The sequence below is a fragment of the Scyliorhinus canicula genome, chromosome 18 (genome assembly GCF_902713615.1).
Source record: "Scyliorhinus canicula chromosome 18, sScyCan1.1, whole genome shotgun sequence".
NCBI lineage: Eukaryota > Metazoa > Chordata > Chondrichthyes > Carcharhiniformes > Scyliorhinidae > Scyliorhinus > Scyliorhinus canicula.
The window spans coordinates 22,930,427-22,945,914 of record NC_052163.1 but is presented as its reverse complement, the minus strand read 5'-3'; the positions used below and the strand labels follow the sequence as shown (position 1 = coordinate 22,945,914).

At 48.7% G+C, this 15,488-nt stretch overlaps 1 protein-coding gene across 12 annotated transcripts in view; it reads left to right on the top strand.

Moving 5' to 3' along the window:
* LOC119953276 (archaemetzincin-2-like) overlaps positions 1-15,488 on the top strand; it is a 291,941-nt gene that overhangs the window by 158,330 nt on the left and 118,123 nt on the right. The window contains exon 1 of one of the 12 annotated variants that reach the window (XM_038777357.1): positions 14,129-14,275. The exons of the other annotated variants lie outside the window; for them this stretch is intronic. The gene's annotated coding sequence lies outside the window, so the exon portion shown is untranslated. Of the gene's footprint in view, positions 1-14,128; positions 14,276-15,488 lie in introns of those variants that run through there. 12 annotated transcript variants of the gene reach the window in all.

Sequence of the window (15,488 nt, the reverse complement as noted above, 5' to 3'; positions counted from 1 at the left end):
GTTGTCATTTTTTTCTTCCATTTTTTTCCCCGCTGAAAGTTTTGCTTGTCGTTAAGTGTTCTGTAGAAGGGGTACTTAATAAGGACACGGTGGGGTCCACACCAAGTAAATTAACGAAACATAGTTTTATTTACAACACAATATATATACTGCCCGATAGATCCCTACCGATTTCCTGTTCTGGTCAGTGCCTCACTGGCTGACCTTTTATACAGAGGTTAATAGAGATCCCTCGCCCCTCGTGGGGGAGCTTATACATGGCAAGGACCATGGGAAAGATAACTATTCCCACCTCATTGGCCCTGTGCGAACTGTTACTGGGTACACATCCAAAATATAAACAAGTCTTTTCTCTTTACAGAAACTGACAAAACAGCTGCAGATTTTCGCAGTTTTCAACAACAACAACCTTCAATCACATACCACCTTTTAAGGAAAAATATAGAACATTCAAGGATACTTTGGGCATGTAGTCAGACAAAAATCAATGGCAAGCTAAAGAAGATAGTGGGAGGGATTGTGGTGAATGTTTTGCAGTAACAATTCACCATGTGCATATCTGTATTACGCTGTTGCCCATGCGGGCTCCACCTATTGACCATTGCAAGGTATTACCTATAATGTAGTATGTTGGGGCCTGTGTAGGCTCCGCCCCGACTCCACCCCTTGAGGGGAGGTATAAAGAGCAGTCGCCCTGTAGGCGGCTCTCACTAACAGATCAGTCGCAGGTAGGCTCTGTTCTAGTTGATTAAAGCCACAGTTTACGTCTACTCCTGGTTTCGTGTGAATTGATGGTCGCATCAATTTAATCAACTACAACCCCACTATGGAATCGGCCTTCAAACCTGACCAACTGGAACTCGATCCGCAGGCCACGAAGGCGAAAGGGATTTTTTCGCACTGGCTCCGCTGTTTCAATGCCTACCTCACCGCCTCCTCCTCGCCTTCCGTCACCGACGAACAGAAGTTGAGTCTCCTCCATGCACGGGTGAGCCATCGAATCTCTGTTTAACTCGAGGAAGCCTCCACTTACGCAGATGCCCTCACGATGCTACAGCGCCTCTACGTAAGGCCCGTGAACGAGGTATTCGCGCGGCGTCTCCTCACCACTCGCCTCCAGCGTCCCGGGGAATCGCTGGAAGAGTACCTACGCGACCTCAAAGACCTTGCAAGAAGCTGCAATTACCAGGCCGTTACGGCCACTCAACATGTGGACCTCGCCGTCCGGGACACCTACGTGGCTGGAGTCAGGTCCAACTACGTGAGACAGCGTGTACTTGAAAAAGGTGCCCTAGACCTGGAAGAGACGGTAAAATTAGCCTCCTCTCTGGAGGTAGCGTTCCAAAGCCTTAACGCATTACCGTCCGATCACGCCACCCCCTTGTGGACCCCCGACCAAAGATACCCCAGGCCTGTGCCGCGCGGCTGCCCACCCATCATGGGGGGCTACCCTGTTAATTCTGCAGCCAGCATCAACACCCCAGGCAGTGCTGCTGGGCCCGGAACATGTGTCTGTCGGCTCCGCCCCCCGGACTCGTCATCGGCCTTGTGCTGTCCGTGGGGGCATCCACCTCCTAGCCTGCACAACATGTGCGACTCACGGGGCCCGCCATCTTGGCCATCCTTGCCCACGCGGACCGCCACGTGCGATTCATGGGGGCCACCATCTTGGACGCCATCTTCCTCACCGCCCGACATGGGGGCCGCCATCTTGGCCGCCACCTGCAACGCCGCCCGACACGTGCGACCAACGGGGGCAGCCATCTTGGAACCATCCCAGCACCTCCGTCCACGCTGGCTACCGCAACTGAACGCGGTCACCCTTGACCAGTCGCGACCCAAACACCTCCAGAGCTCTATGTTGACCGTCTGGGTAAACGGACACGAAACGCCCTGCCTCTTCGACTCCGGGAGCACAGAGAGCTTCATTCACCCAGACATGGTAAGACGCTGCTCGCTCCCAATCTTCCCGACGCATCAAACCATCTCCCTCGCCTCCGGGTCACACTCGGTCCAGATCCGAGGGAGCACTACCGCAACCCTCGCAATACAGGGCGCCGAGTACCCCAATATTAAACTATATGTGCTCCCAGACCTCTGCGCTGCTCTTCTATTGGGACTGGATTTCCAATGTAACCTCAGGAGCCTAACCCTGAAGTTCGGCAGGCCCCTACCCCCACTCACTGTATGTAGCCTCTTGACCCTAAAGGTCGACCCTCCCCCGCTCTTCGCAGACCTCACCACCGACTGCAAACCAGTCGCCACCAGAAGCAGGCGGTACAGCATCCAGGATAGGACTTTTATCAGGTCCGAGGTCCAGCGACTCTTGCGGGAGGGAATTATCGAGGCCAGCAATAGCCCCTTGAGAGCCCAGGTGGTGGTCGTCAGGACTGGGGAAAAGAACCGGATGGTTGTAGATTACAGCCAAACCATAAACCGGTACACGCACCTCGATGCATACCCCCTTCCCCGGATCGCAGACATGGTTAATCAGATCGCACACTCCTGGGTGTTCTCCACGGTGGATCTGAAGTCTGCGTACGACAAAGTCCCAATCCGCCCGGAGGACCGCCACTACACGGCTTTTGAGGCAGACGGCCACCTCTTCCACGTCCTCCGGGACCCCTTTGGCATCACGAACGGGGTCTCGGTCTTCCAAAGAATGATGGACCGAATGGTGGACCAGTATGGGCTGCGGGCCACATTTCCGTACTTGGACAACGTCACCATCTGTAGCCATGATCAGCAGGACCACGATGCCAACCTCCAGAGATTTCTCCAAACCGCCCAAACTTTTAACCTCACTTACAACAAGGAGAAATGCGTTTTCCACACAAGCAGACTAGCCATCCTCGGCTACGTCGTGGAAAACGGGGTTCTAGGACTCGACCCCGACCATATGCGCCCCCTCCTGCAACTCCCCCTTCCCCAGTGCCCCAAGGCCCTGAAAAGATGTCTCGGGTTCTTTTCATATTACGCCCAGTGGGTCCTCAACTATGCGGACAAAGCCCGCCCACTAATCAAGGCCACCATCTTCCCACTGGCGGCTGAGGCCCGCCAGGCCTTCAGCTGCATCAAGGCGGATATCGCCAAAGCCGCGATGCGCGCGGTAGACGCCCTTCCAGGTGAAGAACGAGGCATCAGAGGTCGCCCTCACCGCTACCCTCAATAAGGCAGGCAGGCCAGTAGCATTTTTTTCACGAACCCTCACCACCTCTGAAATTCGACACTCCTCAGTCGAAAAGGAAGCCCAAGCCATCGTGGAAGCCGTGCAGCACTGGAGGCACTACCTCGCTGGTAGGAGGTTTACCCTCGTCACCGACTAACGATCGGTAGCCTTCATGTTCGATAAAACGCTGGGGGGCAAGATCAAGAATGATAAGATCTTGAGGTGGAGGATCGAACTCTCCACCTATAATTACGATATAGTATATCGTCCTGGGAAGCTCAACAAATCCCCAGATGCCCTGTCCCGCGGCACGCAAGCGCGCAAGGTGATCGACTACGTGCTATCCACGATAACCTCTGCCACCGGGGTTCACCCGGCTTCTCCACTACATCAGGGCCCGTAACCTGCCCTACTACACTGAGGAGGTCAGAGCCATGACCAGGAACTGCCAAATCTGTGCGGAGTGTAAGCCGCACTTCTATCGACCGGATAAAGCCCACCTGGTAAAGGCATCCCGGCCCTTTGAGCGCCTCAGTATCGATTTCAAAGGGCCCCTCCCCTCCAACAACTGCAACACATATTTCCTCAACATCATCGACGAGTTCTCCCGCTTCCCCTTTACAATCCCCTGCCCCGACATGACCGCGGCCACCGTCATTAAAGCCCTATATAGTGTCTTCACCCTGTTTTATTTCCCCACGTACGTTCACAGTGACCGGGGCTCATCGTTCATGAGCGGCGAACTGCGTCAGTACCTGCTCAGTAAGGGCATCGCCTCGAGCAGGACTACCAGTTATAATCCCAGGGGAAACGGGCAGGTGGAGAGGGAGAACGCGACGGTCTGGAAGACCGTCCTCCTGGCCCTACGGTCTAGGAATCTCCCAGTTCCCCACTGGCAGGAGTTCCTCCCTGACACACTCCACTCTATTAGGTCCCTACTTTGCACGGCCACAAATGAGACCCCTCATGAACGCCTATTTGTTTTCCCCAGGCATCCACCTCCAGGGCCTCGCTTCCGTCCTGGCTGAAGACACCGGGGCCTGCCCTGCTTTGCAAACACGTCAGGAGCCATAAGTCCGACCCCCTGGTCGAGAGGGTCCAGCTCCTACACACCAACCCCCAGTACGCATACATTGAACACCCTGATGGCCGACAGGATACGGTCTCTCTCCGGGACCTGGCACCCGCAGGTTCCACTACCACCGCCACCTCATCGTACCCCACCCAACCTACGCTGACCAACGTCCCCGCCTTATGGCCTACATGGCACCCACACGCCCTCCAAACCACCATTACCCCTTCACCGACCCACAGGAATGAAGCTCCAGAAGACACTCACCCGGAGTCCACATCTGTGCCTGCACCGGCGACTTCACTACCAATGCCAGCACGGATGAGTTCGACACCCGGGCCAGCTGCGATACCAGAGTTTCGGCATTTACAGCGCACAATCTATGTGCCGGACAGGCTGAACTTATGAACCCTTCACCCCTGCCGGACTTCATTTTTTAACAGGGAGTGAATGTGGTGAATGTATTGCTGTAACAATTCACCATGTGCCTATCTGTATTACTCTGTTGCCCATGTGGGCTCCACCTATGGACCATTGTAAGGTATTGCCTATAATGTTGCACGCTGGGGCCTGTGTGGGCTCCGACCCTGGCTCCACCCCTTGACGGGAGGTATAAAGAGCAGTTGCCCTGTAGGCGGCTCTCACTAACAGATCAGCCGCAGGCAGGCACTGTTCTAGTGGATTAAAGCCACAGTTTACTTCTACTCCTGGTTTTGTGTGAATTGATGGTCGCATCAGGGATGAATGGCGTTTAAATTCGGCTGTAAAGGAAGCACAGCAGGTGAAGAGGGTTAGGAAGGAAATTCCAGAGGTTGGGGCAAAAACAACTGGAGGTACCAATGCTAAAAATGAGGCTGAAGGCGTGGAGAATGCACAAGAAATCTCTGTTTCTTTTTCTTCTTGTTTGTACAGGATACGCTTTTAGACATCAGCGCTGCAAATTTCAAAACTGTACACGGGCAGCATTATGAAAGCATCACACAGAGACCACGATGAGTTTTTTTGAAAAATCCCTTGCGTTCCAGTTAGTTTCCTCTGTCTTTCAACACCAGAGTTTACTCTGTTTCTGCAATGCACGCAGAATTGTTAAATTGCTTATTTTGCATTCTGATCTAAGCACCAAAATGTTAAAAACTGGCTGACTGTGTTTAGTGTGTGCGGAGTGAAAGGTCCTGGAATGGATTTCAAATACTGACGGAACTACATGCGTTAATGCTGCCCCTGAATATCTGAAATGCAATCTCCAGTGTTAGTATCACAAGCTTTGCTGAGCAGAAAACTTACAAAGATAAAGTTTAAAAATTAGACAAAGAAAAAAAAGTGCAAATTAAGCAGATTAACATAATTAATTGAAAACTGCATTCCATAGCAAATAATCCATCCACACATTGTCAAAAATGCTATTAAGTCAAAAATGCTGATCTTTTAACATCATTCCTTGATAAAGTAATGAAGAGGGTTGATGAGTGTAGTATGGTTAATGTATAAAAGGACCACATAATACACTTATCAGCAATATGGTAGCCCATGGGATTGGAGAAGGGTTCGCCGATTATTCGGCCTGGGGAGCTGTTGAAGTCTACACCCGTGAAAAGAATTGTGTTAAGTACCTGGGAGTCCAGGAGCTGGGGGGCCTTGCATAGGTTAAACTTCACGAGGCTGGTGGAGCAGATGGAGGAGGAGTTCAGGAGGTGGGATGTGTGGCCACTCTCCCTAGCAGGCAGGATCCAGTCAGTTAAGGTGACGGTGCCCCCGAGGTTTTTGTTTCTCTTCCAGCGTTTACCCATTATGATTCCGAAGGCTTTCTTTAAGAGGGTTAATAGTAGCATTACGGGGTTTGTGTGGGTGCAGATGACCCCGAGGGTGAGGAGGGTATTCTTGGAGCGAGGCAGGGAAGTGGGTGGATTGGCACTGCCCAACCTGTGTGGGTATTACTGGGCTGCGAACGTGGCAATGATTCGTAGGTGGGTGATAGAGGGGGAGGGAGCCGCATGGAAGAGGATGGAGGCGGCGTCCTGTGTGGGCACGAGTTTAGAGGTGCTAGTGATGGCCTCATTGCCGCTCCCCCCGGCAAGGTACTCTTCGAGTCCGGTAGTGGTGGCTACCCTCAAAATCTGGGGGCAGTGGAGGAGGCATAGGGGGGAAGTGAAGGCCTCGGTTTGGTCCCCGAAACCACCGGTTTGTACCAGGGAGGATAGATGGAGGGTTTATGAGTTGGCACAGAGCAGGTATCAGGCGGATGGGGGACCTCTTCCTTGACGGGAAGTTTGCGACCGTAGAGGAGTTGGAGGGGAAGTGGGGTCTAACCCCAGAGAATTCCTTTAGGTACATGCAGATTAGGGCGTTTGTTAGGTGGCAGGTAGCAGAGTTTCCGCTACTGCCGCCAAGGGGGGTTCAGGACAGGGTGCTCTCGGGGACGTGGGTCGGCGAGGGTAGGATCGCTGCAATTTATCAGGTGATGCAGGAGGGGGAGGAGGCCTCGGTGGAGGAGCTGAAAGCGAAGTGGTAGGTCGGCGAGGGTAGGATCGCTGCAATTTATCAGGTGATGCAGGAGGGGGAGGAGGCCTCGTTGGAGGAGCTGAAAGCGAAGTGGGAGGAGGAATTGGGGGAGGAGATTGACGAGGGGACGTGGGCGGATGCCCTGGGGAGGGTGAATTCCTCCTCTTCATGCGCACGGTTTAGCCTAATCCAGCTAAAGGTGCTGCATAGGGCGCATATGACTGGGACCAGGCTGAACCGGTTCTTTGGAGGTGAGGACAGGTGTGGCAGGTGTTCAGGGAGCCCAGCGAATCACACCCACATGTTCTGGGCTTGTCCGGCGTTGGAGGGTTTCTGGAAGGGGGTGGCGGGGACCTTGTCCAGGGTGGTTGGCTCCAGGGTGGAACTGCTATTTTTGGGGTAGCATCGGAGCCGGGAGTGCAGGAGGCGAGAGAGGCCGGTATTCTGGCCTTTGTATCCCTAGTAGCCCGGTGAAGGATCCTTTTGCAGTGGAGAGACGCGAAGCACCCGAGCCCGGAATCCTGGATTAACGACATGGCCGGGTTCATTAAACTGGAGAGGGTCAAGTTTGCCCTGAGGGGGTCGGTGCAAGGGTTCTTTCGGCGGTGGCAGCCTTTTCTTGATTTCCTGGCGGAGCATTAGAGGGTGGTCAACTTCAGCAGCAACCCCGGGGGGGAGGGGGGGGGGGGAAACTATGGGTTCGTTATGAGGGTTTGTTCTTATGGTTCTATGTTTATTACTCATTCTGGTTGTTAATTTATTGTTTTTGTATTGGGGGGAGGGATTATTGTTTTTCTCTTTTCGTTGTTGGGATAAAATTTGTTGTTGGAAAATTTGAATAAAAATTATTTTTTGAAAAACAATTGTGTTAAGAGCGACCGTTAATATTTGTTATAGGATTACCTTTCGGGTATTTTCTGCACTTGTAGAAAAATAACAGCACTTGCTAACATGCTAAGGAACATGATCTACATTTACCCAAATCTTCTCTAAGCAATTGATATTATTATTATGCCTTAATTAAAACTTGTGAAGTTTTAAATAATAAATTTTCAAGAAGTTATAAACTTTAGGAAGCTACCATTTTAACTATTATAGATGAGGAACATATCGTATACTAGCAATCAATCCTTTGTTAAAAATATTTTAATTTTATTTCAAAATAATTTTTGTCCCAATTCTTTTAAGTCTATGGCACAGAAGTGATTGTAAATTAGCTCAGCATATGCTCCTACCCATATATACTGAAAATTAAAGAAACTCATTCAATGAGAAGAATCAAACAGTTAAGACGAGTGAAATTAGGCATCGTCTCCGGTGCTGCATTGCAGAGCAATCACTAATCGAAGATCTATGCATCACTATTGAATTTCATCACAAAAAATGGCTGTTTGAATATGTATGTTGATCCAAAGACCACGAGTATCATCCGGGCACGAACCTTGGTCTTTGAAAAATTCTGTTCATTGAGAGAGGCAGAAAAGCCAGGTAGTGACAAATATTGATATTTGGATGCATGTTTGTACTCACAAACACACTGCTTTTCTATCCATATCAGCATTTCTTACCTACCTTTTCTATGACATGCATGTTCCCGAATTTAGATTAGGATTCAAAGGTGATCTTTTTTTTTAGTTTTTAAAAAAAATCATTTTTATTGGAATTTTTTGAAAAATATATATCAACAAAACAATAATAACAATAATAATAATAAACACCCCCCCCGGCACCCGTAACAACGCATATAACAAACCCCCCCCAACCCCAATAACCAACAGAATAAATTAACAATAAGCAAATTAACTTAAACACTATCCCCCTAAACCCCTCTCCCCCCCGGGTTGCTGCTGCTGCTAACCTAGGACCTTATCGTTGAGCCAGAAAGTCGAGGAAAGGTTGCCACCTCCTTAAGAACCCTTGTACCGACCCCCTCAGGGGATTCAAAGGTGATCTAAATATCACAGTTCATGTAGAGAAAAAACTGTACTCCCAACATCGCAGTCTTCTCCACAACTGGTACAGCCTGTTTAGTGACAAAGCAGTGTTTACAAGCCTTACATACTTGGATTTCATTTTTGTCCAGCCTTGTTTGCGTTTTTTTAAAAATATTGGATTCTAAGATTTCTGAGATTTGTTCTAATACTGGTAGTTTATTTTTGTGTTTGTTTCAGAGTTCAACATAACTTTAATACAACATAGAACTTGTTGCAATAACCAGTCACTGCAGTTGATCTATGCTACCCACTCCTGCATCCTTGCTTAGGTTGAATTCTGACAACATAACTTTGTGATTGCTGCAATTAAAGTGGAGTAGAAAATATCTGGAATTCACAAGCTAAGAGTTTTTCATTTTCTTCAAAATAGTTAACTAATATGAAACTTACGTAAAGAGCATAACTAAAAAATGAACTTTATAGACCAGTGTTCTTCAAACCTTTTTTCCGGGGACCCATTTTTACCAACGGGCCAACCTTCGGGACCCACCATTTTCTCTTACCTTGTTTGCTGCTGACAAAAATGGCGGAAATGATTTTGGGTCCCTTTGGCCCTCATACACGCTCCTCCAATGGAACCTGTTGGATGAAGGTGAAGCCGTCCGGTGTCGGAAAGTATGGAGTCCTCATCTGTCCAAAGTTCTGCATTTTTTTCCTGTAAAATTTTTATCAAATAACCCCCACCCCCTAACTTGCAGAAAAAAATAAAAATAAATGAGTAAAATAAATGAAAAAAAAGAATAAAACCCCCCTGAACTTGTAAAAAAAATGAATAAAAGAAATGAAAAAAATAAAAATTAAATGAATAAAGTAAATGAATAAAAACCACTACAGAACTTGTAAAATAAAAAGCTGCAACTGTTTAAAAAAATAGCGGCTGCACTGCGCACGATCATCGCATGCGCAATGCGGCCACATTTTTTATTAACATGTTCGCGCCCGCTTGCAGCCGGCGTTATGAAAAGCCGGCTGCTGCGCGGGGATTTGCGCGATCGGGAGCGCAGCGGACAACGGCTCCGCGACCCTCCCGACACCCGCCCGCGACCCACCCGTGGGTCCCGCCCCCGACTTTGAAGAACACTGTTATAGACAGTAAATTGCTTCTAATTGGTATTTTTTATTTAAAACTTTTATACAGCTGCTAATTAGCAACCAGTTAGTTCATTTTAAATATTTAATTTGTATGAGTTACTACGGAATCTTACAGTAGTTGAATGACAGAAGTGGTGCGATTCTCCCAAAAATGACTGTAGAATCCCACCAGAGGTCAATGGACTCTTCCATTGTCTGCGTCTAGCCCATGGCGTACCAGACTCCCCGGACAGGCGCCGGAATGTGGCAACTAGGGGCTTTTCACAGTAACTTCATTGAAGCCTACTCGTGACAATAAGCGATTTTCATTTCATTTTTCATCTTGCAGCGGGTGGGGCAGAAGAATCCAGTCTTAAGTGACATTTTGGATGAGTTTGGTAGGGTGTTTCCCACCAAATTTTTTGGATGAGATCCAGACCTGAATTCACCCACAGTTAGTCATTTTTTTGGTGATTGGGGTGTTCCTCCCAGTCTCGCCCACATTTAGAAATTTCCTTTCAGCGGTGGGGAGCTGAACTTGCCGGCAAGACCGGCTCCTCAGCATTTTGAAAGGGTGCACTGATCTCTAAATGAGCTTGAGGGTCCCCCATAGCCCCAACCACGGACAATGCCAGGCTCTCCCCCGTCAGACATGGGCAACCCCCACCTCCCTCCCAAGTGCAAAAGCCCTGCCTTAGGGTAATTGAGACCTTTTCAGGCCCCCCCCCCCCACCTTTCAGGACCCTCCTCCCTTCCCCCCCGCCCCCTTCACCACCTCCCAAACTTGTATGAAGATCCTTCATAGCCCCCCTTCACCCTCCTTTCATGGGTATGCCCCTCCTCAGGCCCAGACCCTGGCACTGCCAGCCTGGCACCTGGGCAGTTCCCCTGACACCATGGTTGGCATTGGCAGGGTTCTCGGGTTCAGGGGGAGAGCCAGGACACTGCCCTGTCTTGTCCCTGATCACCCTTTTGTGCTCCAGTGGTCTCTGAGATCCCAGATCCGCCAACACGCCTAGTCTCTGCATGTGGAGGCCAATACTTAAAAAAAAAAATTTAGGGTACCCAATTAAATTTTTTCCAATTAAGGGGCAATTCAGTGTGGCCAATCCACCTAGCCTGCACATCTTTTGGTTGTGGGGGCAAAATCCACGCAAACACAGGGAGCACACTGGGCTAAATCGCTGGCTTTGAAAGCAGACCAAGGCAGGCCAGCAGCACGGTTCAATTCCCGTACCAGCCTCCCTGAACAGGCACCGGAATGTGGCGACTAGGGGCTTTTCACAGTAACTTCATTGAAGCCTACTCGTGACAATAAGCGATTTTCATTTCATTTCATTTTTCATGTGCAAACTCCACACGGACAGTGATCCGGAGACCAATCCTAATTGGTGCCTGGTTAAGACCAGTGCGGGCGTGATCCAGATCACGGCAGGTGCTGCGGGTAGCGTGACTCGTGCACAGTTTGTCGCCTGTTGCAAAGCCCGATTTGGGCCTCTCCTGTGATGCTCCCAGTTCAATGAGATCGGCGCCAGGCGCAATGGGGTGGCAAAATTGCACCCAATCACTGCTGAGTATTTACTAGTCTTTAAGAGGCTATAAAATCTGACTCTACAACACTGCTGGTTTTAGCGCAGGAAAGCCCAGAGTTGCTGAGGATGATGGGTGGGTGCGCTTCCACAATGACCTGGGCTGATTCTCATGCTACGAAAGGCGCTAGCACGGATATCCCACGCTCATGTCGGAGTCATGCAGAGTGGACTGATTGTGAGGTCAGTCAGCGTCTAATCCAGATTGAGATCTGACTTGCCATTTTGCACTTTGCAGGTCTTGTTAATGTCCTCTGTTAAATAAAGGCAGCTGATCTAATTGAAAATTCAGAATATGGTTACCACCCACAAGTTACCTTTCAGTTTGGGAAAACCTTTCTTCAGTTCTGTCCATAGTTTCTTCTCTTTTTTTTATTTTTAATTAAATTACCCAATTCATTTTTTTCCAATTAAGGGGCAATTTAGCGCGGCCAATCCACCTACCCTGCACATCTTTGGGTTGTGGGAGTGAGACCCACGCAGACATGGGGAGAATTTACAAACTCCACACGGACTGTGACCCGGGACCGGGATCGAACCTGGGTCCTCGGTGCCGTGAGGCAGCAGTCCTAGCCACTGTGCCTTCATGCCGACCCTTAGTTTCTTCTCTTTGAGAGTTTTTTAAAACAGCAGCTTTAAGCACCAACGTTCTCGGGAGAACCTGCTTTTCTAGCTGGGCATGGCTATGGGTGTCAGCTACTAACCAGCTGTACTTCTTTCCCTCTTATCCTGCTATACTCAGTTACCCGGCTATGGATATATTGTTTTTTCCATTTGATGTTATTCTATCTCAATAACACCTTGGACCATGCTTTTAGCACATAGGTGCAAACTATCCAGATCACTCTGCACCCTGCGAGTCAGGTGATTTGTGCTCCGCTTTGTGCCCGGTGCGAGCATATAGGTGCAGATTATAATCTTATCTCATCACTGTGAACTCCCCTCTTCTGCAGTTTGAACACCAATCTCCATACACCATTGTTCAACCCCCAGTCACTAAGGTAAACACTTGTTTCCTTGCTGCTACGTTATTTTTCATACATACCAAAAACACCCCTTCAGATATCTGCACTCCTATCCGTTCCCTTTAATACAAATCTTTATTGTATCCCAATTTTATTTTTAACCTTGATTTAACTCAATTCTTGAATCTTCCTTTTACTCCAGTATCTTGACACCTCTATCATCAACATTCTAGACCAGGTTAAAGTCCAACAGGTTTGTTTCAAACACGAGCTTTCGGAGCACGGCTCCTTCTTCAGGTAAAATTCACCTGAAGAAGGAGCCGTGCTCCGAAAGCTCGTGTTTGAAACAAACCTGTTGGACTTTAACCTGGTGTTGTAAGACTTCTTACTGTGCTCACCCCAGTCCAACGCCGGCATCTCCACATCATGATCAACATTCTAGGCTCACCAATGACCAGAACTTAACTGGACCAGCCACAAAAATACTGTGGTTTCAAGAGGCTGAATGGTTACATGGATAGAGGAGGACTGAAGAATAGCAAAAAGAGAGAATGAATAGATTTAAATAATGGAATGTAAAAAAAGTCTGCATTTGGGCCTCTTGTTTTACACATGCTTAATTGATTTGAACATGACCACATGGAATAGATTTTGGGAACAGGGAGATCCAGGGTGGGCATTCCACAGGTCTTAAAATGCAGGTTTGCAGGTGAAAAAAAAAATTCAATAAAAATTTTTAAATGGAGGATTTAAAAACATACCCAAGAAATTATAATTAATCTGTGGAAAACATTAGTTAGGCTTCAGTAGAATTGGAGCCAAGGAACGTGTTTTTCAAACTTTTTTTCCCAGGACCCACTTTTGGCAACGGGCCGAACTTCGGGACCCACGCCGGCCAAACCTTGGGATCCAGGCCACGTTTGCTTACCTTTAATGTGACAGGTGAGCCTGCTTGATCCTCACGATCTCACGCCAATCAGGTGTCATGTCTTGTAGCCTGCCACCCCAATTTTGTGTCATTCCCTGCCTGCAACCTTCCATTGAACTTCAGGCTTCTTGCCGCCTATCTCTTCCAGTATCTGTTGTTGCCATTGAACAAACTACTGCCAACTCACCTTAAACTTTTTTTTTTGTCTTGCATTTATTCCATACTTGCTTTTGGTTTCGATTTTCAATTGTAAACATAATGATATGGAACATGTTGGGGCTTGTCCAGAGAGAGAGAGGTACAGTTAGCAGAAAGCATTTGGAACCTGTCACAATAGTTTCCATAACAGCTGGGAAGCAATCAAATAACGCAATTTCTCATCGTCCATCTGGCACTGCTCACATTTCATAGAATCATAGAACTTTACAGTGCAAAAGGAGGCCATTCGGCCCATCGTGTCTGCACCGGCCCTTGGAAAGAGCACCCTATTTAAGCCCAGGCTTCCATCCTATCCCAGAAACCCGACCTAATCTTTTGGACACTAAGGGGCAATTTATCACGGCCAATCCACCTAACCTGCAGATCTTTAGACAGTGAGAGGAAACCGGAGCACCCGGAGGAAACCCAGGCAGACACGGGGAGAAAGTGCAAACTCCACACAGACAGACACCTGAAGCCGGAATTGAACCTGGGACCCTGGAGATGTGAGGCAGCAGTGCTAACCACTGTGCCGCCGTGCCGCCCCAGGAATAATTTACCTGTGATCAAGGATATCCTGATTTGTTCTGCAGCTTCATGTAATACTTTCATTCTTAATTCTAGCGGGTTTATAAATAGGCCGTAACACAAGATAACACCAGCAGTCGGGGCGGAATCGTTGGGATTGCGATCGAAAACAAGCTGGACAAGCTTAACGCTCGACTTACATCTCAGAGAGGCGAGAGCCACAACATCATCCTTCCTCCCCTCCATCAGCTCCGGCTGATAGGTATAATTTAACTCGTAGTAGATATTGTGTTTGCATGTTGAGCTAAGGGCAGCACGGTAGCATGGTGGTTAGCATAAATGCTTCACAGCTCCAGGGTCCCAGGTTCGATTCCCGGCTGGGTCACTGTCTGTGTGGAGTCTGCACGTCCTCCCCGTGTGTGTGTGGGTTTCCTCCGGGTGCTCCGGTTTCCTCCCACAGTCCAAAGATGTGCGGGTTAGGTGGATTGGCCATGCTAAATTGCCCGTAGTGTCCTAAAAAGTAAGGTTAAGGGGGGGTTGTTGGGTTACGGGTATAGGGTGGATATGTGGGTTTGAGTAGGGTGATCATTGCTCGGCACAACATCGAGGGCCGAAGGGCCTGTTCTGTGCTGTACTGTTCTATGTTCTAACTCTTGTGTATGTAAATAAACCATCTTTTGAACTAACTAACTGGTTGTGTGGTCATTTGATCGATATAAGGGAAAGGCGTGTGATTCACCGAGATAAATAAATAGAGCAACAATCTCAACATCAAGGACTCCTACGTTAGGCTCCTATTCATTGACTACAGCTCCACTTTCAACACCATAATCCCAGCCAAGCTCATTACCAAACTCCAAAACCTAGGACTTGGCTCCTCACTCTGCAACTGGATCCTCGACTTTCTGACCCATAGACCACAATCAGTAAGGATAAACAACACCTCCTCCACGATAGTCCTCAATACCGGGGCCCCGCAAGGCTGCGTAATTAGCCCCCTACTATATTCCCTATATACACATGACTGTGTGGCAAAGTTAGGATCCAATTCCATCTACAGGTTTACTGATGACATAACCATAGTGGGCCGGTTCTCAAACAACAATGAGTCAGAGTACAGGAGGGACATAGAGAACCTAGTGAATGGTGTAATGACAGTAATCTCTCCCTCACCGTCAGCAAAACTAAGGAGCTGGTCATTGACTTCAGGAAGTCAAGTATCATGCCTTGTCTGTATCAATGGTGCCGAGGTGGAGATGATTGACAGCTTCAAATTCCTTGGTGTGCACATCACCAACTATCTGTCCTGGTCCACCCACATTGAAGCAAGGACCGAGAAAACACAACAGCACCTATACTTCCGCAGGAATTAGCGGCTAGAAAGATTGGTAGAGTGAGGGTTGAGGGGGTAAGGTGGTGCTGGATTCAGAGGCCTTCTATAGGAGGTTTTATGAGTCGGAGCCCCCAAGAAGGGG